This window comes from Arvicanthis niloticus, chromosome 19, assembly GCF_011762505.2.
Source record: "Arvicanthis niloticus isolate mArvNil1 chromosome 19, mArvNil1.pat.X, whole genome shotgun sequence".
Lineage (NCBI taxonomy): Eukaryota > Metazoa > Chordata > Mammalia > Rodentia > Muridae > Arvicanthis > Arvicanthis niloticus.
The window spans coordinates 15,563,983-15,590,667 of NC_047676.1; the positions used below are offsets into that span (position 1 = coordinate 15,563,983).

Consider the following 26,685-nt stretch of genomic DNA (forward strand, 5'->3'; position numbering starts at 1 on the left):
CTAGATAAATAATGTTTGAGCACCCACAAATCAAATGTTAGTGAATTCACTATATAAATGTAAATTATATAGCTTTCATTTTTATTTTTGACTTGCTCTGTGGACTTTTAATCCTGTTAAGTACCCCAGGCTAGCCATATTCATGATCTTTCTACTCAGGTTCTCAATTGCTAAAATTCCAGTTGTGCACAAAACTGCATCTAACTGTACAAGAATTTTACATATGAAAACCACTTTTGTGAGGACTTTGTTTGCATGATTTTAGAGGATCACAACACCAGAGTCTTCCTTTTGCAATCTCTAAACTCAAGAAAGCAGTGTCATCTAGTTATAGTTCACTCTAGAGAATAAAACGAGCCACTGCTCCAAATGTAACCAAAGGAATAAAAGATTAGTTTTCTAGTTTGCAAACCAGAAAGCTAATTGGCCAGTTCCTTTGTCTGCTGGCTTTTGCTCAATTTTTGTCCAGCTATCTATTCTTTGGTCATGCTAATGTTCCCTGGTGAGTAAAATCAACTCTCTGCAATTCAGTGATTAAAGTTATGACACCACCTGAAAATGTCCTAACAGAAAAAAGTGTTAAAGCTACGTTTGGCTGAGTCAAATTTACATGTAAAATTAAATATCATAATTAGCAGTGGACTTATAATGGACATATAAAATGGTTATAGATCATAAAGGACATAAAAATGACGGTTTTAGCTTGTAATAAAGAATATAAATTATTTCAACAATGAATAGTTGATAGCTTCAAATAGTATTATGATGTATCTATAAAAGGAAAAATCTAAAAGATTACAAGATTTCGTATATAATTTAATATGCAACTTTTAATAAATAGAGATAAAAGCTTACATCATTTACTATCTAAGTTACTACTGTAACTTTATCAAAGACAATCTGACAAGGGAACATTCTCAAGGTTAAATATTGGATATTAATTTTGGCACAGCCATTGTCTCATAAGTCAAAAAAAAAACCAAACCTTTCCTCTATTACTGTTGCTCTTTCTGTTTACTGCTGGAGATCATTGACACTCATTGGCTACTAATCACATTAGATAGTCATGGGGTCTTAAAATTCACCAAGACTTCTCTTTTTGTATTTATCTGTGATTCTCATTTTAATTTATTCACCATATTTGCCTTTTCACTGGTGGCTTCAGAGAAAAAGCAGTTACATGAGGAAAACCATTCATTTTCCAGAACCAAGCAGGTCAAATTCTATCTCTATAGTATTTTGATTTATAATTTTACTGAATTTAGACAGTTTCTGTAAAAGAGAAGCCATGAAGGGAGATAATTTAAGGGGATTATATTTTTTCAAGTGCCAGAGACCAAATTAAAATCAAGTTTTCATACATTTAGTTAATTAACATTTGAAAATAAGCTTAATTTATGTGGAATTTAAAGAGCTCTTAATAGGTTAGATACATGTAATTGCCTTTAGTACCTGTAATCATCTTGGTACATAATTTACATGGATAAGGATGAAGATAAACAATCTTGAAAGTGAAAAGAACTATGATAAAAATTCTTTTTAAATGTTCAACCCTGTGTTTAAGTCATATGAAGAACCTCCAGTCAGTTCCTTCATTTTTAATAAGCATGTAGCTCTTTATCAATAAGACAAAATAAATATCTTTATTTTAACTGATGTCAACACCATATTGAAAAGCAGTAATCTACTTCTAATTCATATAACAAATTATAGAGGTAAAAAATAAATTGCCTTTCAGAAGGTTTAACAGGGTCTTTTTGTGCTCAATAAATCCATAGAGGGGAAAACACAGTTTTTGACTTTAAAAGGTATATATTTAAGATTAATGCCACCTATCTTATCAATACTTGGTTTTTAAAATTTTTTTTGTTTTTTATTGGATATTTTATTTACATTTCAGATGCCATCCCCTTTCCCCATCCCCCCCCCCAGAAAACCCTGATCCCATGCCCCCTTTTCCTTTTTGCTTTTATACACTTTTTAAAAATGGTAATCAAAGGCTTTATAAGTTTGGTAATGCTCAATCAGAAGTGTAACCTAATACCCAGCCTAGATATCAAACTATCTTTGACTGGTGGAAACATATGAACAACTGTCTCCATATCCCACCCCCCCTCTTTCTCTTTCTTTCTCTCATCATCTAGCTTCTCTTCTCCTTCTTCTCCTCTTCTCCTTACTTCTCTTCCTCTCAATATTCCTCCCACCTTGGCTCCTCCTACACATCATCCTTCCTGTTTTAAAAAAATAAAAACTTTTCTCTCAAAATACAATTAGAGCATAATTATGCCAATTTGTACCAGTGAGGTACAAGATAGTCCTAATACCCAGTCCATCATTTTGTTGACTAACCAGAACCTCTGTCATCTCTAACTAAAACACTTAGTTCTGAACCTGGCTTTTTCCTTGGCTTTAGAATGAATGTCAGCTGAAAACCATCCACTCAAGTCTTTTCTCTCAAGCCAGGATTGGCTATGAGACTATAAGTTTTCAACCCTGTCAGAAATCCAGAATGGTTGGGCTAACTAAAATTATGGGAAGCACAAAGCAAATCAATTCTTCATAGAGATAGAGCAATTTGCAAATTCATTTGGAATAACAAAAAACCCAGGATAGCAAGAACCATTCTCAACAATAAAAGAACTTCTGGGGGAATCACCATCCCTGACCTCAAATTGTACTACAGAGAAGTAGTGATAAAAACTGCATGGTATTGGTACAGAGACAGGCAGGAAGATAAATGGAATAGAATTGATGACCCAGAAATGAACCCACACACCTATGGTCACTTGATCTTTGACAAGGGAGCTAAAACCATCCAGTGGAAAAAGGTCAGCATTTTCAACAAATGGTGCTGGCTCAACTGGAGGTCAGCATGTAGAAGAATGCAAATTAATCCATTCTTATCCCCTTGTACAAAGCTCAAGTCCAAGTAGATAAAGGACCGTCACTTAAAACCAGATACACTGAAACTAATAGAAGAGAAAGTGGGGAAGACCCTCGAATACCTAGGCACAGGGGAAAAGTTCCTGAACAGAACACCAATGGCTTATGCGCTAAGATCAAGAATTGACAAATGGGACCTCATAAAATTGCAAAGCTTCTGTAAGGCAAAGAACACTGTCAATAAGACAAAATGGCAACCAACAGATTGGGAAAAGATCATTACCAATTCTAGATCCAATAGCTGGCTAATATCGAATATATACAAAGAACTCAAGAAATTAGATGCCAGACAACAAAATAACCCCATTAAAAATGGGGTACAGAGCTAAACAAAGAATTCTCAACTGAGGAAACTCAAATGGGTGAGAAGCACCTTAAGAAATGCTCAACATCCTTAGTTATCAGAGAAATGCAAATCACAACAACACTGAGATACCACCTCACACCAGTCAGAATGGCTAAGGTCAAAAATTCAGGTGATAGTAGATGCTGGCAAGGATGTGGAGAAAGAGGAATACTCCTCCATTGTTGGTAGGGTTGCAAGCTGCTACAACCACTCTGGAAGTCTGTCTGGCGGTTCCTCAGAAAATTGGACATAGCACTACCTGAGGACCCATCTATACCACTCCTGGGCATATACCCAGAAAATGCTCCAACATATAACAAAGACACATGCTCCTCTATGTTCATAGAAGCCTTATTTATAAGAGCCAGAAGCTGGAAAGAACCCAGATGCCCTTCAACAGAGGAATGAATACAAAAAATGTGGTACATTTACACAATGGAAGCTTCTGTCTTCAGTTGTATACCTCACTCCAGTGGATAGCTATAGGCCCACCACAGCAACAGTGACAGCCCTGGTCAAACCCAACAGGGATACAAATAGAACAAAAAACTAGGATGTGGGAGAAAGATTACTAGTAAAGAGATGAGTGGATAGAAACTAGAGGGAGATCAGAGAAGAGGAACTGAGAGCACACAGACTGTATATATAATATATGCAGACAAAATTGTCAAGGAACAAATGTAATTACACAAAAGAAATCCCGAAAAACAAAAACAGAGTCCTGTTAATGTCATTCTGTATTAATCACATGATCTGTTAAACTCAAACACTTAAATCCCATGTGCACTCTATTGTCTACGATTATGTAGATTTCTGTTCCGCCTCTTTGGGTTTCTCTTTCAGAGATGAGCATACATTTCTTCTTCCAACAAGCAGTCTAAAGTTGAATTGATATTTATTTGGACCCTGATTCTTCACATCTCAAAGTATTCTGCTATACTTGCCACACCATTTAATTTTACCAGGATTAAACTCTTCTTCCACTATGATTTTACAATAAAACTCAACAAACAAATTTTGTATGGCCCCTGATCTATGTAAATGAGCAGAAATGGAAAAATAAAGAGCAGCAATGACATTTTTTTTCTGCAGAAATCATAATACATTTGATTCTTATCTGCATAAAATATTCCAGGAAAAAAAATGCAGTTTACATTCAATGTGATTGGGGTTGAGTTTTCAATCATATTCCTGGTCAGTATTATTGAGCCAACCAGTTTGGTCTAAATAAAACATTCCAGGTCAACCAGAGCTACTTTGTTGCTCGCGCCTCCTGTGTCCTCTTTTCACCTGTGGAAGAGAAACATGAGAGGCAGAATTCGGGTATCACCACAGCGAGGCTTTAATCTGTATCAGCAGACATGAAAGACGCAGCGGAAGGGCCAAAGACAGCTAGAGGCACAGCTTAAATACACCCTAGAGTGACGTGTTCACTTCTGATTGGCTGTTCACTCATCACCCCATATTATGCCCCGGGATGGGCAGTGACTTTTGGAGCGCTTTTGCCTTTTTACACCTGCGCAGTTAATTGTTTACTAGTGGAGAAGACACGATGTCTGCGCCATCTTGGAATGGCGAATATATCACCGCTTACCACGGCTTCCTACACTACTTCAAAAGAACCTGTGTCAAACAAACCTGACAATTAAAATGGAAGAATGGAGAAAGGAGGCTGCAAAGCAGTCTCGAGCAGAATATGGGCTGCTATTTTTGACCTACAATTTGACTTTATATCTTTTGTTTTCACTGAGTCCAGCCATCCCTTCTCTTAGAACACCTCTCCAAGTCCTTGGCAAACCTGCAAAAAAGAAAAAGCTATTGTGCAAGCAACATATATCTTAGGCCATCTATAATATGAGTAGTTTCAAGAACTCTCAGCTCAAGACCAGCTATAATTCTCCTTTTTTTCCTTTCAATTTGAAAAGTTTAAAGTTTATATAATGAAAGATATAATCAGCTATTCTCTTCACTACTATGCTTTGGTTTAATTCACTCTAGCTAACATCCATGCAAAATTGGATTTATGATTTTGATCCTGGAAGTCATTTGTTAATGCAATACATCACTAGATGGCTTTTTAATAACTTGACTATTAGCTCAATAATGCTCATGCTATCAGTTGTTTCCATATAATACATTTACCAATTGGTGGCTGAAATCAAAGATTGGCAAACAATTATGATACAACTTAAGATGAATCAATGACTCATTCATTGATATGTAGAAAATTATTATGGAATCTTGCATTAGGGATTTTATGATTTATGAAAATCAACCATAGAAGTAATAGGGGTGAACATATATATTTGTACACATTAGATTTCTAGATAATTTTTGTTGCTTGTTTTAGGTATTTGTTCAATATTTTGATAAATATTTGAGTTTGTAAATATAAAAGGAATTTTCTGAAAAGTTGAAGAAATTGGACACTAACAGCTCAAACCTATATGACACCAGACATATTTTGGGGGGAGTTTCCTATAACTCCCAGAGATGGAACTTGCTGAGCCTGAGCCTGAACATGTTACAGAAGAGAAGCTTTCTCCTGAACCTATTTTGGTTGATAATCCCTCTCCAAGCCCAATGGAAACATCTGGATGTGCACCTGCAGAAGAATATCTGTGTCAGGCTTTCTCTGACGTAATTCTTGCAATGAGTGATGTAGATGCAGATGATGGAGGTGACCCAAACCTCTGTAGTGAATATGTGAAAGATATCTATGCTTACCTCAGACAACTGGAGGAAGAGCAGTCAGTTAGACCAAAATACCTACTAGGTCGTGAAGTCACTGGAAACATGAGAGCCATCCTAATTGACTGGCTAATACAGGTTCAAATGAAATTTTAGCTGCTGCAGGAGACCATGTACATGACTGTGTCCATTATTGATAGGTTCATGCAGAACAGTTGTGTGCCCAAGAAGATGCTACAGCTGGTCGGTGTGACTGCCATGTTTATTGCAAGCAAATATGAGGAGATGTACCCTCCAGAAGTAGGTGACTTTGCTTTTGTGACTAACAACACTTACACTAAGCACCAGATCAGACATATGGAGATGAAGATTCTGAGAGTTCTAAACTTCAATCTGGGTCGCCCTCTGCCTCTGCACTTCCTCTGTAGAGCATCTAAAATTGGAGAGATTGATGTCTAGCAGCATACTTTGGCCAAATACCTCATGGATCTCTCTGTGCTGGACTATGACATGGTGCACTTTGCTCCTTCTCAAATTGCAGCTGGGGCTTTTTGCTTAGCACTGAAAATTCTTGACAATGGTGAATGCACACCAACTCTGCAGCACACACTCCCTGTCCTACACTGAAGAATCCCTGCTTCCTGTTATGCAGCACCTGGCTAAGAATATAGTCATGGTGAACCGTGGCCTTACAAAGCACATGACTATCAAGAACAAGTATGCAACATCTAAACATGCTAAGATCAGCATGCTGGCACAGCTGAACTGTATGCTAGCTCAGAATTTGTCTAAGGCCGTGACAAAAGCTTAATTCCAATGGACTACTACATCTGCAAATGCAGTGGGCACCATGTGCTGCCTGTACATAGGATACCGTGTTTACTTGCTCTTCAATAAAGGCTGTGACTTTTTACTTTGCATAGCTTAACTCATTTGAATATGATTGCTTCTGACTTTAAGATAACAAACATTGTCAAAGAATTTAGGAGTATATTAAGAACTGCTTCTAGTTTAACAGCTACCAACTAATGTATATATTTGTATCCTATATGTTTATATACTTCCTTCACTGTGTGTCCTTATATCATCATGCAAAGTCTTCTGTCTGGCTCTGGTTTAAACTCTGAGTCTACCAGCTAGTCCTTTGTTCCATTTTCTTAGAGGTGGTTGCCACCTTTAACCATTGTCTCTTGAGCTGCCAACTTTCAGATCTGAAACCAAGTATTTTTGTTATGTAAAATAGGATGTTCAAAATTAAAGGTGTCTTTTAAAAGAATTTGCCCCCAAATCTCAATACCAACAGATAAGGGTATATTCTTGTATATCCTGTGTAGATATGATTATGCATATATTGTCAAGGAGATACTTTTATATGGGTTCATTTTATTAACAGTATTCATTTCAGCATTCCTTTCAATGCCTATACTGATGCATTTCCTAGTGTGAACAAACTGTATGTAATATATTCAATCATTCCCTTAGTGATATTCAAGTGCATTCTCTTGTTGCCCTCCATATAGTGCTTCCTAAATGCTTTTTGATGTCTTGCTGGGCTTCATGTATAGTAGCTTTCCCAGGGGGCGTGTGCATTCAATTCTGACAGCCAGATGAGTGTGGCTGGCACCATACCAAGGTGCCACTTCTCTCTCCTGTCTTGTAACACCAACTGGAAAAGAAATCCTGTCTCATTTGCTGTTTTAGTTTATATAACTGATATCAAGTTGAATAAAATTGTATTGATGGCAGAAAAGAGAGATATAGTTGGAAATCAAAGGACACCTCAGGAGATTCAGGCCTTTCTATCACGTGGGACACAGGAATCAAACTCAGCTTATCGGTCTTCATGGTTGGCAACTTTGTCTACTAACCCATCATGCCTACTGAAAACATCAAGGGATTTCAAAGAAACAGGACTTAATATTTTCTAAACAATAGTTAGATGTCCATAGACAGAAATTACCTAGCACTGCTGTCAGTAATTTATAGTTTTCAGAGTTGCAAAGTATCCCCAAACATGTGAAAGTATAGAATTTGATAATTTGCAGATGTCTGGACAAAATTCCAAATTTGCATTACTTGTTTTTGTTTCTGTCTAAAATTTTAGTGTGAAATTAGAAAATAACCTTTAAAATTCATGAGTTTACCAGGCTGAAGGAGATCTACAAAACAGGTGGACATATGCTCATAAATGTGAAATTCTCATCAACTTAAGATGTCTTCCAAATGAGAGGTCCAATATACTTCCATATCTTAGTCCAATTTAAAATGCAATCAGTAATTTCCATGGAGATAACTGGGAGATTCTGAGGATAGATATGTTTGTAATAACAGAACTTTGAGATCTAGGAGTTAGATTATTGCAGTGCATTTAGTGAGGAACATACACCTATATGTACAGATATGTATTTATAGAGTATAGAAAAAGTTGAATTCTTACTGTAGGAGTTTTGTGACTAACTCAAAATCTATACTCATATAAGTAAATCAAATGTGGCTTAATGTCCTAAGTAGCTTATTTCCACAACAATGGACACATATTTTAAAAAATATTAAAATTAGAAAATTGTACAATATGAAGCTTTTATCTCCATTGTCTATAAAAATATAAAAATATATTTTATAAAAGTCTCTTAGAAGTCATTGTTCAAACTGCTGCAAATCCATATACCAAGAATGAAAATTATTTTCAAGCTGAGTTCAAAATCCAAAAAGGAATGCTTTTCAACCTCTACCCCCCGCCCCCTCATGAGGTTCCAGTTGTGCAAAAGAAAGGATTATAATATTGAATCCAAATCAGACTGAGTGTAAACTAAAATAGGAATCTGTAATACCTATAGAGGAAGACATACACAGAATAATTTTGAGCTTTTTGTATAGACTGAGAATCCACTGAGAAAGTACCTCCCTTAAGATTCTCACAAGCTTTTCTCATAGTTTTTTGTAATTGCATTTTGTTTGACTGGGCAAGCATTTTTTTCTCCTTCTGACATACCACCTCTACCTCCCATGACTCTCTGTTAATAAGGCCCTTGATGGGTGCTATCTTTTTATTCCCCTTTCATGGAGAAGTCAGCTACAGGGGCCATCAGCCCCATGATCACCTTGGTAGACTTGAGGTCTTATCAAGGTTCACCAAGTTTTACGAATCATTCAGAAAGCCTTTCCAAACAGAAAAAGATTCCTACTCATACCCTATCATATATTTCTATTTATTCCTGGGGCTTTAAGTGTGTCTGTCTGTAATTGAAGGTGTCCTGTGGGGTAATGGCAATTGACCACAGAAAGAGTCCCTGATGGCTTGTTCAAATCATCCCATTAGCTCTCCTCATATCACAAAATAACCCTTCCCATAATTCTTGCCTGCCACAAAAATATCCCAATTTAATAGCAACAGAAAAAAAATTTCACAGAAAAAAAGCCCCCAAGAATATTCTGACCCTCTAAGCTAGTTCTGCATGCTTGCTCAGTGCCAAGGTGTGTAAACAATTGTAAGGAAAAGAGAAGAATGCAGAATATTTAGAATATCGGTGTATTTTCTCTTATGTAGAATATACCAAGAAAGAAGTAGCTTTAATATTTCTATATATGACATTTATTTCCTTGTTATAAACAATTGATAAATCTTTGAAGTATATTTTACTTCTTGTTGGAGGAGTGAAAGAGGAATCTTGTTGCTGTTCAGGGTGGTATTGACCTCAAGAGTTCAAGGATCCTTCTGAGTCTCCAGAGTAGGTGAAAGAACTACATTTAGCCATTTCAGTTTTTTTACAATATTTTTTTCCAAAGGCGTATAATTGATATAATAAATCTCTCTATGAAACAGTACATATTACACAGAATGGTAGCATGCTTTTAAAAAGCTGGGATACTCTGCTTCAAAGTAAATTGCAAACACTATTTTTATATATAAAAAAGTTTAGCTTTGTAGCAACTTGATTTTCTGAAAATTCATTGTGGTTCTAACAAAAGTTACTCTAAAATAACAACGAGTTCTTTATTTTTCCAATAATATCATTGGCAGTAAAAATTTATTTATCTTGTGGTGTCTATGTTGAAAGACAAGTAGTTCATCTGTTATTCTGTAAAACTCTGATTAATGAGATGATACCTTGTTTACTCATGGTTGTTGCTTAAGTCTTTGATCTTTGGCTTCCAAAAGAAAGTCATGAATCCGTGCTTCCATGGCATTTTTTTACTTCCTTCATTCCAATATACACAAAAGTATTTTTTCGTAAGTCATTATTGCTAATTTAATTAGGAGATATTTATTTAATCTGTTTTATTACTTTTACAACTCCATTTATATTTTTATTTAATTTTGAAAATGGCTATGAAACATACACAGAAATAGAATCAATAGGACATGAAGAACAACTATATTATGTATCCAGCTAGATGCATAAGTATGTGAAGTAAATGGTTATTCCTCATTTGCTTTTAACAACCATGTTTCACTGTAAGGTCATTCTGTGTTATATGTTTAAAACATAGTAAGTCACTTCATGGGAAACTGTTTAAGTCAGCATCATCTAATGAACATGCTAATGTTCAAGACATAAGCTATATAAAAATAGCCACTGAAAACTTCATTAAAATAAAATTAATCAAACGTGCTTTACACACAGAAATATCAAATATGTGCTATCCCAGATTGTAAAGGTGACTGTCAGGAACTATGTTATTTGGAGGCGGCTTGCCTTCTGAGGCTTTCCAGATAAACAGAAAATACTTGAGAGCAAGGAAAATGAAGATGCTACAAGAGAAGCATGCCCCTAACAAGGAAAACCCAAGCTGCCAGAAAGTCAAGGGAATATAGAAAACAAAGCTCTATTTGCAGCTATACATGTAAACATAAGAAAACAACTGTTTCCTTAAACCTAAAAAAGTGCATACATCACAGACTGCAGCAAATCACCATTGTCTTACTACCAATTTCCCCCTCTATGCTCCAGCATTTGAAGCATGGTGCTCCACTTGACATTTCTACAAGAACCACTTTGTTCTGGCTAGTATAATAAAAAGACTGCTGAACCAGTAAGTGTCAAATGAACAAGAAAAACATCCACTTAAATTGATATCCATACAACTCAATCTGTTTAGCCTAAAGGCCAGCAATATCCATGTTAAAAATAAATGTTATGTTTTCACTTAAGTGGTTGTCTTTGGGGAAAGGAGATTGTTGCTTTCTTTTCACTGGTGACTATTCTCAATGAATAGAAAAAAAAAAAAAAAAAAAAAAAAAAAAAAACCCATGGGGAAGACTGACATAATGGCCTCTGCTGTTTCCTGTACTCTTTGCTCATGGTTGTTGCTTAAGTCTTTGATCTTTGGCTTCCAAAAGAAAGTCATGTATCCATGCTTCCATGGCGTTTTTAGATAGACTCATAATCTGAGAATGTTAGTAATGGATTATTAACCTTCTCTACTACATACAATGTCATTTTAACAATCTATCTATACTGTGACTAAATCAATTATAGGATATTTCTGATATTATTGGTTTTAGGACAGAAATAGGAGTTTGACAATGTACATGCAGTACATAAAAGTTAAAGTAATACTAAAACTGTGTTATTCAGAAAAGATTTATTCTGAATTTCTGCAACTGTGAAGTTTTTCTTCTAGTCTTTATTTTTATGCTTTTCATTACATTGTTTGTAAATTAAGTTAGAAATATTCATAAGCACATAGTTGCTAAGACATCTTAATATTCATTAAATGCTCAAATATTAAAGGTATGTAATTTATATCAAAATAATTTCATGTTTTTATTTTTGCTAACAAAAATATTCTGAAATAGTCCACATTTTTACCTAAAAGACTCTACAAACATATGTTGTTTTAATTTCTAATATTTTCTACAAAATAATGTGAAAGTAACTTAACCAGATTCTTTTACACACACACACACACACACACACATATATATATAATTATATATAAAATGAAGTAATACATATATATAAATATAGATATTATATTATGTTAAGTATATAATATATTATATGTATATATAAAACCATCCTATATATATATACAGTATAGAGAAAGTACTATGTTTTCAAGTTCAAAGATGGAATGATTTTAAATAGTTCAAAATGATCAGAGTTTAATAAAATGACTTTAGTTTGTGGTAAAAAAAACAAAGCTAATATTTTATGCAGACAGTTTTTCTGATTTTTAAAGTACATGGATATTACTTTTAATATGCCAAAAGTTCCATAGACAAAATCAACCAAAATTATATAACATTATTCATAATATTAAGTGCAAGAATGTTATATTGTCCAGTGATGCAAAAACTGAAAGATAAAGAGGAGATAAAATGTTGTTGAATGAACAGTAGAGAATGGGACATTGTCCCATTGATGCTTCATATTTTGGTTCCAGAGTCCACCAATTTTTAGAAGTACAAGCAGAAATAAACTGGCCTTTGGTTATTTATGGTAATAAGGTAAAGTACCCAGCCGGTGATAAACACTTAACACATAACAAAAGGTGTGGTTGATTATAAAATTATAGGTACTGCCTACTGATTGCATGAAATGATGGTTGTGTGGATTTATTCCAATATTGTATTATTTTAACACCTGTATTGTAATAGGATGGCATACTTCATTAACAGATAAAACAATATTTATTTTCATAAAAGTAAATCAGTCGGTCATATGCATATACTTTGTTTTTTTCAGGATGAATTTAAGATATGATTTATATATAATATGTATTATTATCACAACTCTTCAATTTTAAGCGAGTTTATGTAAATAAGTATTTATAAAATAAATGTTATTCCCGCTCTGCCAGAGTCTGACCAATAAAGATGTGGATGCGTGCAGCCAACCATCAGACTCAGCACGAGGACCTCAGTGGAGTAGTTAGGGGAAGGACTGAAAGAGCTGAAGGGGTTTTCAACCTCATAGGAAGAACAACAATACTAACCAACCAGACACCCCAGATCTCTCAATGACTAAACCACCAACCAAAGAGTACACATGGAGGGACGCATGGATCCAGCTGCATATGTGGCAGAGGATGGCTTTATTTGGCATCAATGGGAGGGGAGGTCCTTGGTCTAGTAAAGGCTAGATGCCCCAGTGTAGGGAAATACTAGGGTGGTGAGGAGGTAGTGGGTGGTGGGTTTGGGAGCACCTTCATAGAAACAGGGGGAGAGGGAGATGAATAGTGAGCTTGCTGAGGGGAAACCAGAAAGGGGGAATAACACTTGAAGTGTAAATAAATAAAATAACCAATAATAAATAAAATAAATGTTATCAAGTGAAACATTTTAAATGAGGTCACCAGGAAAATGGATATGACTATGCCACTGTTTCATATTTTATGTGTATGGTGTATTGATAATCTGCCTCTATGCCTGTCTATATACATTATATTCATGACTGGTGTCCATGAGTGCTGGAATAGTGCAGAGATTCCCTGAAACTGGAGTTAACGATGGTGATGAGTTGCCCATGGATGATGAAAAACAGATTCAAGTCTTTTGCAAAGTCATTATCTGCTGTTAAGCACTAAACATTGCCCCAATCCCCAAACACAGTTATCTCTTATGTACAGATCTCATCCTCAACCCTCATATCATGAGCATCAAATTCGAAGGTGAAACTTCTAATGACATAATGTATCATACTGAGTACATAAAGATACTGTTCTTGGTGCAGAATTCAGAATGAAATACACTTCTGGGACCTTCATGTTCTTTTCAGGAATGTTTTAGAATTGACACTATCAATTTTCCCGGCTTATTCACCCATGAAGCCAAGGCATTATTTTAATCATGCATGATTCAAGAGACACTGTACCAGCACTCATTACCAGAGGGAACAGGAACTACAAATGTCCTTGTCTATAGAATCTAAACTCAATTTAGCAGATGCAAGAGGTGAAAAGGAATTATAAAGAAGATTTATACTTAAAGAATGAATCAGGTAACACTGTTGAAGGGCTATTAGATTAGCTGAGACGAAATAGAAATTGTCTCAAAATAAATAAGCTATAATTTGAAATCTAAAACAATCTCTTAGTGAAAGGGCCCAGGAGCTTTCTTATTGTTCTTACACTGAAGATAGTCAAAAGTTAAAGAAACATTGCCTAGGGAAGGAGTCTGAAGCTGGGTGATTGCTGTTATCTTTTCCAATTCCATGACACAATCATGCAAACAAAATTATCTTTGAGAGAAGCTATGATAACTTAGAAATTAGACATTGTTCAAAAGAATGCTACTCTTCTCAACACACCTGTTCAGTTTATAACTGTCATCACGATAGATGTGCTTGGAGTGTTCCCCAGATACGAATGTAAGGACTGTTGTAATCAGGAAATCCCAAGTGGAGATACAAGATGGGAATTACGCTTTTGAGACTGAATATGAGAACCATGCTGTGACAAACTTGTCAATAGTGTCACATTTCTCTAGTGTGTAAAGCTCCCCTCTAAGCCCAAAACCCAGAGGGAAAGAAGAATTTTGAAAATGTCCCATGGATTGAGACCGTGTTTACATTTGCTTTAATCCTTAATTGAGCTCATTTTCAACCCCCATGTCTTTGGCCATAAAAAAAAAAATATGAGATTATCTGGTATCCAACCAGCTACTAGTTTCAATCCCTGGCTTACAAACATTATACTCACATTCAGTGGCATGATCCTACCAATCTATTTCATAAATCTGTAGTGTTTTAACAATTATTATTCATCAAAAGTTTGAATCTTATTTAAATTATACCTTCATAGCTACTGCCCAAACCTTGAAAAATCTGCATAGCACAGCAAAAGTCTGCATATTTATTCACCTTCTTTGATTATGGAGAAATATTATGTAAAATTCATATGTAGAGCATTATGTGTTTAAACACAAGGAGAGCATTTGATACACAAACTGCTGTTTTGATATTTTTAAATATACACTTCGGTAGAGCAAGAGGGAAGTGAGATAAGGCACAAAGATGCAGTCCTCTTTCTACAAGACTGGGGCAAAACAGTCAACACATGGACTAATAAAGATACCTTCCTTTATTGGGTGCATGCTTCTGTATATTTACTGCATGTTTATACACAAAAAATAAAAAACGACACCTTCATTAACTAAAGTGATCATCAAATAAGATGTATAGACATTATTACTTCTTTTTATATTACAAGATTTTTCAAATTAACAGACTATATTCTAAAATATTATGTGTATGCACACACACAAATGCATTCATGCATGTACCCACATGTGCACATATGAGTACCCATGCATGCACATGTGTTCACAAGCACATGTATGTGTACTATAGTCAATAAGGATTAAAATTAATTTTTAATTGATACATAAAAGTGACATTATCCTTTTACATATATAAATATTCTGATGTGAATACACTTAGGGTATTAAAGAGTGTCTTTTCACAGCTAATAGTATATTGAGAAACTTTAAGATTTATTTTTTAGCTCTTCATGGAGGATTACATTTTGGTTTCTGGAACTGTATCCAGTGACTCACAAATGTATCTTCAATTCTAGGAGGATCTGATGATCTCTTCATGACTTAAGTGATTGTGTGTGCCAATTTACAAGCCCACACTCAACTACATGTATATATGCATAACTAAAACAATTAAAAACAATAATGCAGTGGATCACTAGTTCTAGTCACTGTATAAAGCAGTATAAATCCTGAATCGTTCTTGCTACCCATATGAAATGTACAGTCCTTAGCAGCATCCTCCCACTCAATAAATACATGAGTATTGTGTTGCTGTGCCTTATTTATCTTTGTTAACATAAATCTTTCAATTTTAACCATATTGCTTCAAATATAATGGAGATTTGTTTCCCACTATAAGTGGACAAAATGAAACTGTGTAGACATATGAATTGTTTTTATTCTTGGCTGTGGTATATAAAGCAGTCCTCCCTTCAACATATTAACTTTATTTCTTTGGAACATATAAACTTATTAGTCATAGTTCAACCCAGTTACAGGTACAGATTTATATTGAGTGTATGCTGAGCTATGTTCTAAGCACAAGAAAAACAAAATTAAAGGTTAGTATAAACTAACAACCAAACTAATCAGATGAGGAACCATGTGCTAGTGGTGAATATATGACAATTCTGATAAAAGGTCTGATATCACATTTATTCTGAGTAAGGTACTTCTTGTTCCCATCCTTCTCCAAGACCCCTGAGGTCCTCTTTCTTTCACACTCTCACTCTGTGTGAGTGGGAGGGTGTATATGATGTGTGCACTTTTATGTATAAACATGAAATGATCAGAATTTAAAATCAGGTGTCCTTCTCTATCTCTTTTCATATCATTTTCCAGATAAATGTCCTCTTTAAACCTCTTTTCTCTGTTTCCCCCAGCCCTGGTGCTTACATGCATGTGATACTCCACCCAGCTTCTACACATATCTAGGGAATCTGAACTCAGGACATCATGCTTGCAAGAGCAGCAGGTTACTGATAGATCTATCCCTGTAGCGTAGTATGTGTCTCTTTTTGCTATTCAACTTCAGAGGAATTGTAGTCATGTAAATATGCAATCAATAAGATAGAACTAATCACAATGGCTATATAATAACTGCAAAAGAAGGGCAAAAGACAAAGACTGTATATACACATTTAGTTTAGGAACCATACTAAAGTAATTTGCTTAATTATGAAAGTTCATAATATACTACTACACCTTAACACACTGTAAAACAGAACTAAACCTTAAAGGTCTGTTTATTCATCTCTTTATATTTCTACAACAAGGTACCATGATATCATGAAGAATAACCAAAAGAATGTATTTTTAAGTTTTCTTGTGTGGGATACCCAAGCAAAAGTCACTCACTGGAAGGGTCTGTTAAGACTTGCTGCAATGCACATAGATGGTCATTATGTTCAGATGGTCATATATCCAAAGGGACAAGGAAATGTTACACATCTTTTAAGCAGCTGTATCCAGGGCTCTGTTCTCATGACCTAGTCATCTCTCAAAAAGTTCTACCCTTTAATGTCCTCATTTGATGAAAATATGTCTTCATGGTAGGTTTCAAAAAGCAGAAAGTGTTAGTGTAAAGCTATTTCCAAAGAAATTGAAAGCAGGGTTTATATGGAAAACCTAACACAGAAAAGGAATTATAGTAAAAAAAAAAGTGCTATTTGTTAGAGGTTTAATACTGACATATTGTACTTGATTTTTACATTATTTCATAACAGTATTTATTTTTTGCATGGAGCAATAATCACTCAGGAGTCATGACTATGAGTGAGGAATGCCCCCCAAAGTATATATTTTTAAATTAAAGTTTTGGTGCAAAGGTAATGACACTGAGTGGCATACACTGTATAAATTTTTCTATCATTCCTGGAGGCTAGAAGTTTGAGATCAAAGGGACAGCAAAGCTTTATTCTGTGTTATGTTTCTGGTTTGTAGATGGTTGTCTTTTCCCTTTATCTTTGTGTGATCTTTTCTCTGTGTCTCTGTGTGTCTTTGGATAATATAACTCTTGTTGGAAAAAACATCAGTAATATTGTATTATGTCATCATTTTAATTTTAATTGGTCCGTTAATGATGTGATATCCAAATACAATCACATCCTAGGGCTTTGGTATCAAGCTACAGCTGTGGCTATCTTTGTGAAAGATCTTTTACCATGAGGAGAACATGAAATATCATGGCAGTGTCTTTTCATCTCAAGCCAAAAAAAATGGAAATGTTTTGGATATTCCTCAAGATTTGTGGATGTAGAGATTAGTGAACAAATAAAACTTGTTCAGATAAAGTTGACATAGCAGAATCAAAATCCATGGTGAACATTGATGTAAACACCAGCTACTAATATTCAGAGAAGGTTCAGATGACCCTCTTGCACTGTAATTGAGAACCTATTTCTGTCCCACAGGTTTGACAGTAGCATTGAGCTTGGCAGGTGCCTTATTGTTTACAAAGGTTGAGCAAGACAGCAAAAAGAACAAAACTAGAGAACAACAACAAAATGCTACATATCAGATACGATACAAATAAGATACTTGCATTGCTAGCGGATATGGCCAGTTCACTTGTGAAGGCTCTTGATTGCAATTTCCTAGGCATGCCTCACAGAGAATATTGTCATACAATATTCATATATTATTCACTGTAAATTCACTGCCAATCCAATATATGAATATTTTATGGTGGTAAATAACTCAGCCCATAACATATAGCAATATTATATTATATTAGGAATTACCAAATTTTCTCCCCACTGCATACCATGCTGATGCCTATGGAAATGTGATAAGCCACATAGTAAATCATAGACTTTTGGTGCTACTCAGTAAGGTGCCTCAATTTTGAAATTTGCCATAGATTTTTATCGGTGTGTTCCACATCAGGGGCTGTACTACAGGCATTTCAGCAAGAAGTGATGTAAGAAACTGATTGGTAACAACAGAACAACAAAGTAAAACCTAATTGGTTGCCATCACTTAATAAGAATATTAGTAACTTACCTGTTTCCCTAAGTCTTGATGTTAATTGGAGTTATTTCCAGAGCAAGTACTTTTAAAATCCACCTTTGTATAAATAATGGAGACAACACACAGAAAAGAGCTAAGATAAACATCTTGGATTTTGAATGGCAAGTATCGCAAATTAGAGGTTAAAATATTATTTCATTATGTTTTATAAAAACTATAAGTACATGATGTTTCATAAGTTACTGATCATGTAGCTATGTAATCTCAAAAAAGTTTATAAATTTTAGGAATATACACATTTTAATGACTGCCTTCTCAATTATGAAGATAGGACATGTGGAAAAATTCATTGATATAGTCCCCATAACCCTGTTGAAATATGTGATTGGAATGGTACTCAATTAAGTCCTGCAGGATGAAAGAGCACATATGCACACACACATATATATACACACACACATATATATGTATGCATACACACACATCCATATATATATGTATACATACACACATACACATATATATGTGTATACACACACACACACACACACACACACACATATATATATAGTTTTTCACTACCACCAAAGCCTCCAGTCCTTAATTTTTAGGTGATATATCATAATTGTTGCATTTATGTAGCTTTCTCAGCTAAAAAGAAGAGGATAAACATTTCCTGTTCCATCATGATCTACTGTTCTCAGACATTTATGCCTCCAGTTTTATAAAAATTGTTGAAAAATCTGCTCCAACTGCATTGCATCTTTTTTCACTTTTTTATTGGATATTTTATTTATTTACATTTCAAATGTTATCCCCTTTCCCAGTTTACCCTCTGCAAACCCCCATCCTATTCCCCCTCCCTGCTTTTATGAGGGTGCTCCTCCACCCACCCACTCAATCCCACCTCACTACCCTGGCATTTCTCTACACTGAGGCATTGAGCTTCACAGGACCAAGGGCCTCTCCTCCCATTGATGCCAGATAAGGCAATCCTCTGACACATATGCAGCTGGAGCCACAGGTGTTTCCATATAGACCTTGGTGGGTTAATAGTCCCTGAGAACTCTGGGGGTTTTGTTTGGTTGATATTGTTGTTATTTCTATGGGTTTGAAAACCCCTTCAGCTCCTTCAGTCATTTTCCTAACTCCTCCATTGGGGTTGCTGTGCTCAGACAAATGCTGGCTGTGAGCATCTACATCTGTATTGGTCAGGCTCTGGCAGATAGCCTCTCAGGAGACAGCTATATCTGGCTCCCGTCAGCAAGCACTTCTTGGCATCTGCAATAGTGTCTGGGTTTGGTGTAATATATCAGCCCATGTGGTGTGAAAATGTGTAAGGAGTTTTGTCAAAAGGTATTCCTAAATCAGCTTCCACTACTTGTTTAGAATTTCCAGGGAAATCACTTTTGTTTGAATTTGTACAAAGACAATTAGATGCCAAATTTCTTATGAAATGCTTTGGTTGTAAAAACTTGGAAGAACTTTGATACAGATAGCATATCTAAAGGTAAGCCAACCTTGTGCAATTTATGGTAGAAACACTTATATAATGTATTTTTAACTCAGTAGGTAAACATTGGTGATAATTAATACACTCTGTTAGGGGATATGGGTTTGAGATATGCATTGCAAGAATGGACAAAGCAACATGGTTGAGACACAAGAAGAGAATAGAGGAGTGTGGGGTTAATGGAAGACATTGGGTTGACTGCCTGCCACTAAGGGTGTTTTGGAGATATGCCTATATGAGATTACAGACAGATTACAGTTGATGAGGTAATGATATTGAAATTGAGCATCTTTTGGTTTGTTAGCATGTAGAAATCTGCATATCCAAAAGCATTGAACTCATGGGAAATAACAAGATATTACAGTATCTGATAGAAATGATTCTGATATCTTAACCTGAAGCTAAATAGAGCAATACAAACAAGCCATGTATGCCTGATGCAGACTTAAGTATTGCAATTGGAATGAGCTATTTGGCCATAGAATAAAACAAAATAAGAAGTCATAGTACATACATTTCTTTAAAAGTTTGTGAATGTTAGGGTGCCTAACTAGTATGTACAAACAGAAGATACCTTTCCTAGTCTATTATACATGTCTGTTTTTATTAGTTAATATCAATAAATTATATGTTGAAGCATACTATAGGAGTTTTATCTGTCAAAAGAAATTTTAGAAACTCAATTATGTTATCAGAAGATTTCAAAATATTTGTTGTATTGAAACATGGCGATGATCAAACTAGTCACTAGTTTTTATGTATTAAGGCTGCATTTTAATATTCCTAAGAGAGTACCATGAAAATAATAAAACATGAATAATTTAAAATAAAAAATGCCTTTGAATGAGACTTCCTGTAATAAGAAGTTAATATTATTTTTGATATTTTTTGTTAAAATATTTTGCTATCCAGTAGAACTATTAAGCAGCGTTAATCTTTGTAATATGTACAGGCACAGTTGAAATATATATTTTAACTGGATTTATTAAGATATAATTTACATAACACTCACCTGCTAGAAGTTGATAATTTAATGTGTTAAAATTATTTACAGTGTTCTATAATCATTGACATAATCTAATTTAAAACATTTTCTTTAAGCAAAGTGTAGCCGCATATTTATTAATAACTACTTCTTTCTCAACCTACACCAAACCCCTTACAGCTATGAATTTAAATTCAAACTATATAAATTTTCACTTTTGAAATTTTGATTATCTAGAATTAAATAGGGTACAGGGTTTGGTAATTATGCCTTTCATATATATAAAATTTTATAGTTGGAGTATATGCATGTTTTAATTTTTTTATTTTAAAATAGTATGCTAATATATAACATTTATTTTTATGTCTGAAAACATTAAAATTATTTTCACTTAATGAAAATTGAGAATACTGTTGTAAACATTTATGAAAAAAATTAATTAAATATTTGCTTTGTTTATTTTAGACATGCAGAGAGAAATATTTTGCATCTATTTTATTTGAGAAATTATTTTTTATCAAAATAACAGAAAAATAAATCTATGCTTGTCACACTTTGCAGATGAATGCACACACTATAATGTAAACTTTTTAACTTTAGCTAGTAGGAGCTACTTTTGAAATTCAAACACTAAAATACAAAAAGAAATGAACTTGGAGGCTCTGTGATTCAAATTTTAGATGGTAGTTTCTGCCAAGCTCATATTTTTTTGTCAAAATAGGATTTGTACTTACTGCAGGTTCTCTGAAAACCTCTATGACAAAAATGATCACGTAGGTAGTAATTTTGTAATTTTTTGGCTGAGTGGCCTGGAGTCTATTGGCACCCAACAGTGAGGAAAATGATTTCTAAACAGCTACATCATCTGATGTTCTGAAGCTCCTGAGCTCTCAGACTTTAGAAGTACTGCAAAAGTTATCATAGCAAAGATTTTACATATTTGATTGACTCTTACCAAATCATTTTCCAATGACATTTTTAAATCAAAATTATCACTTAATTATGTTAAATTGTTTCATGTGCTCTGCATTTATTTTTTAAGATGTCCATTTCTTAAGAAGTCCAAACTGTCTATCAAAAGTTTATAAATTTAAAGAAAAATATCATTGTTGGAAATTTAAATTATATATACATATGTTATTCTAATTTCTAATAGATTATAGCAGCTCTATTTTCAGTGTCAATAATCTAAAACGTGAGAGATTGACTCTGACTACTTTATTTAGTCTATACTGTTTAATTAATTATTACCTTATTTAATTTATATTAATATTAGAAGGGTCAGAACCAATCTTCAATATATATATATTTTTAAGTTCCAGTAACTGCTGGGGCTCAATGGTCAAATGCTAGCTGGCCCTACTTTCACAGGATTCATATTCATTCCTTGGAAATTGTATTTGCAAAACAGATTTTGTAAATGGTCAAGACACTGATATTAGAAGCACAAGAACATGTTATTCATTTATTTTCACTACAATTTAAATATTATTGATAGCCTAAAATGTGTTGTCCTGATTAGCAATAGTAATTCCATGCAATTATATTTAAGGTTACTTATTTTTTTTTCAAGTCTTGAAAAGATAGTCTCTCTTTCATAGAATGCTCACAGGACTGCTCCATGATGAGTTGAAATTTGAGCCCAAGAATTTGCCAACTCAAAGCACTCATGCGCTTCTGACAAAGGAATTTCTCTTCTTCCAACACATTTATGTGGTCAGTTTGGAATTACCAAGACTACAGTAGGAGAAGTTTACAAATAGAGTACCCTAGAACATCTTCTATGAACAGATTGTAGACAATTTGAGAGGTGGAGACACTTACTTCATTTAATGAGAAGGAAAGTGGTAAAGTAAGGACTTACACATACTATCCTAGTTTGAGTTACTATTACAGTGATGAAACTACTTTGCCCAAATAATTGTTGTAGATAAAGATGAGCTTGGATACCAAAGTGAGGCATCAGTTAAATATTTGATTATGTACAAGTAGGGTCATTTGTGTCTTAGTTTGAGTTTTTAAAGCTGCAACAAAACAGCATGACCCAAAAGCAAGTCCAAGAGGAAAGGTTTTATTTGGTTTATACTTCCTCAAGATTGAAGGCAGTCAGGACAAGAACCCAAACCGGGCATATGACTGGAGACAGGAGCTGATGCAGAGGCTATAGGATGTGTTGGGGCAAGGGTTACTATTTACTAGCTTTGTTTCCATGACTTGTTCATCCTGATTTCTTAAAGAATCCAGGACCATCAGACCATAGATGGCATCAACAAATGAGCTGAATTCTTCCCTATCAGTCACTAAAGTATCCCAGAATCTGATTTTATGGAGGCATTTTATCAACTGAGATCATCACCTTAAGATGACTCAAACTTGCATCAAGGTGTCATATATTGTATGTCATAACACACACACACACACACACACACATACACACACACAGACTAAATACCTATACTCAGAAAAATAAATTAAACAAATAAATAATAAAGTAAGATAAAGAATTCTATGTGTATTGCATAATATCATTAGGAATCAGTTCATTGACATTTTTTTTGTTAGTATTATTTAGTTCTACATGAGGGCTCTGAGCTATCCACCACCCAGATCCTGGCCATCTTGTCATTGCCAGGCATGCGCTGTCTCTCATGATGTAGGATGCAAGTTAGACTAGTCATAGGTCAGTTCCTAGCCTAATTTTCATCAGAGAGGCTGCTTTCAATGAGAGCAGATAGAGAGACCTACATCTATAGAGGGAATCCTGTGGAAGAGAGTGAGGGAGAATTGTAGGAGTCAGGGGTTTTTGAGGACACTAGAAGAACAAGACCCACAGAATCAACTAATCTGGGCTCATAGGGGTGCATAGAGACTGAAGCAGGAACCACAGAGTTTGCATGGGTCTGCACTATGCCCTCTGGCCCTCTGCATACATACTGTAGTTGTTTAGCTTAGGGATTTTTTTGTAACAATGAGGGTTGTTTTGTCCCTGACTCATTGCTGGCTCCTTGAGACTTCTTCCTCCTATTGGATTGCCTTTTCCAGTCTGATATCAGGGTTTATATCTAGTCTTATATCCTATTATGCCAATGTTCAGTTGATATCACTAGAAGGCCTGCTTTTTATTTATTTATTTTTTTTGAAACTAAACGGAGAGTCTGTGGATTTTGGGATGTTGTACTGAAAGAAGGAAAGAGAAGGAATCTTCTAGTCAGGATATATTGTATGACAGAAAAATTAAAAAGTGGAGAATTATATTTTTCAAATAGCAGAAGTAAGTTTAAGTGATTTAAAAAGTGTATGTTTAATGTTGGATGGAAGACAAAAATCCAGTTGGAATGTAGCCAGGGAAGGGCCATGGCAAAGATGGCACTAGTTACTAAGGTGGAGGAGCTAAGGAAAGAAAATTCAATGAGGACTACAGATAAATGTGAAAGGAGTCTTCATGAATCACAAGCATGAGAATAAAATCATCATAGTCACCAATAAAACAGTCTTAAGTGTTCTGTCTAAAGCAATATCTAGTGAGCCTAAAACTCTTCATCTTAAGTATGTGCTTTCCTTCCCTCTGACATGCAAATTACTTAAATTGTGTTGTAGACACAGTTGAATCTTTATCTCTTTCCTTGTTGAATTTTATTTGTATCAAGCATCAAACTTTCAGTGGCATTGATTTGATGAGGTATTATTCAAAGTAATCATGAATCACAAGTCATTTAACATATGCTATAGACTTGACTATGTACAGAATTTTGCTTTCTCCAGGAGCTGAAAAATGAGAATTTCCTATCTGTCTCAAAGCTATTTATCAGCTCAAATTTTTATAATTAGGTAATTTCAACAAAATAGAAATATCAATTTCTATTGCACTATATTTGATTTTTTTTCATTCCTATTTCTTTAAAGTTACATAATAAAAATAAGACCTTGGTCCAAAAAGATAGATTACTTGATAAACTGCTTGCCACGTAAGCTTGACCTCCCCAAGCCTATGCCAAAATGCCAGTTTTGAAGGTACCAATTGTACAGTTGAGAAGTGCAAAGTTGCTCATGAAAACCTGCAGTTTGGAGGCAGAGAGTGGCAGGATCATCCCTGTAGCTCCCAGGGAAGCTAGCCTAGCTGAGCTGAAGAGCTGCAAGTCTAAGAGTGATATTATTTCAAGGGATTTGGCATCAACCATTCTAGTAATATATAACATTGGTCTAGCATTCACATATTTGTGTACACATGTGTACACCAAGCTGATACATTCGTATGCATGCATCAACATAAACATTAAAATAGATGAATTCTTAGGCAAATGGATGGAACTGGAAAATATCCTGAGTGAGGTAACACAATCACAAAAGAACACACATGGTATGCACTCACTGATAAGTGGATATTAGCCTAAATGCTCAGAATAACCAAGGTACAACTCAGACCACATGAAGCTCAAGAAGAAGGAAGACCAAAGTGTGGGTGCTTCAGTCCTTCTTAAAAAGGAGAACAAAATACTCACGGGAGCAAATACAGAGACAGAGAGTAGAGCAGAGACTGAAGGAAAGGCCATCCAAAGATTGCCCCACCTGGGGACCCTTCTCATATACAGTCACCAAACCCAGATACTACTATGGATGCCAAGAAGTTCATGCTGATAGGAACCTTAAATATTTGTCTCCTGAGAAGTTCTGCCAGAGCCTGACAAATACAGAGGTGGATGCTTGCAGCCAATCATTTGACTGAGCATGGGGTCCCCAGTAGGGTCTGCAATGGAGGAGTTAAAGAAAGGACTGAAGGAGCTGAAGAGGTTTACAACACTATAGGAAGAATAATAATATCAACCAACCAGAGCCCTCAGGGCTCTCAGAGACTAAACCACCAACCAAGGAGTATACATGGTACATGGAGTGACCCACAGATCCAGCTGCCTATGTAGCAGAGGATGGCCTTGTTGAGTGAGCATCAATGAGAGGAGAGGCTCTTAGTCCTATGAAGGCTCGATGCCCCAGTGTACGGGAATTTGAGGGTGAGGAGGCAAAGGGGGTGGGTGGGTGGGGGAACAGCCTCATAGAGCAGGTGGAGGAGGGATGAGATAGAGGGTTTTAGGGGAGAACAAGGAAAAGGGTTAACATTTGAAATGTAAATAAAGAAAATATCTAATAAACAAGAATTAGTTCAAAAATATTCTGGCCATATATTTAGATATCCAAATCAAAAATATGATTCCTGGTAGGTTTCTAAAAGCATAGATCAATCTAGAAAATCAATCAGTAAAATTTCAATGATCAAGATTAAGTTCACCCAGCCTTGTTAATGAGATTAATGGAAGAAAATAAGTCCACCCTTGAGTTATTATGGAGTGAGGATATATGGAGTCCCTCGTAGGCTAACTATTTCATAAACATCAGTTTTAGATTTGATGTCAATAGCAAGACTAACTGAAAATGCACTTTAATGGCAAACCATTTTATTTATTTATTTATTTTATTTTTTTATTGGATATTTTATTTACATTTCAGACGTTATTTTTTTACCCCATTCCCCCCCCCACCTAGGTACCCCCTATCCCATCCCCTCTCCTCATGCTTCTATGAGGATGTGCCCCCACCTACCCCACCACTCCCACCTCCCCACCCTCGAATTCCCTCACACTCAGCATCCAGTACAGCCTTCATGGAACCAAGAATCTCTTCTCCCACCTATGCCTGACAAGGCCATCCTCCTCTACATATAAAGCTGGAGCCATGTATCTCTCCCTATGTGCTTCTAG

At 35.1% G+C, this 26,685-nt stretch overlaps 1 pseudogene; it reads left to right on the forward strand.

Annotated features, from left to right (window-relative positions):
* Positions 1 to 5,782: 5,782 nt before the first annotated feature.
* LOC117723718 (G2/mitotic-specific cyclin-B1 pseudogene) lies at positions 5,783 to 6,791 on the forward strand (annotated as a pseudogene).
* Positions 6,792 to 26,685: the final 19,894 nt, after the last annotated feature.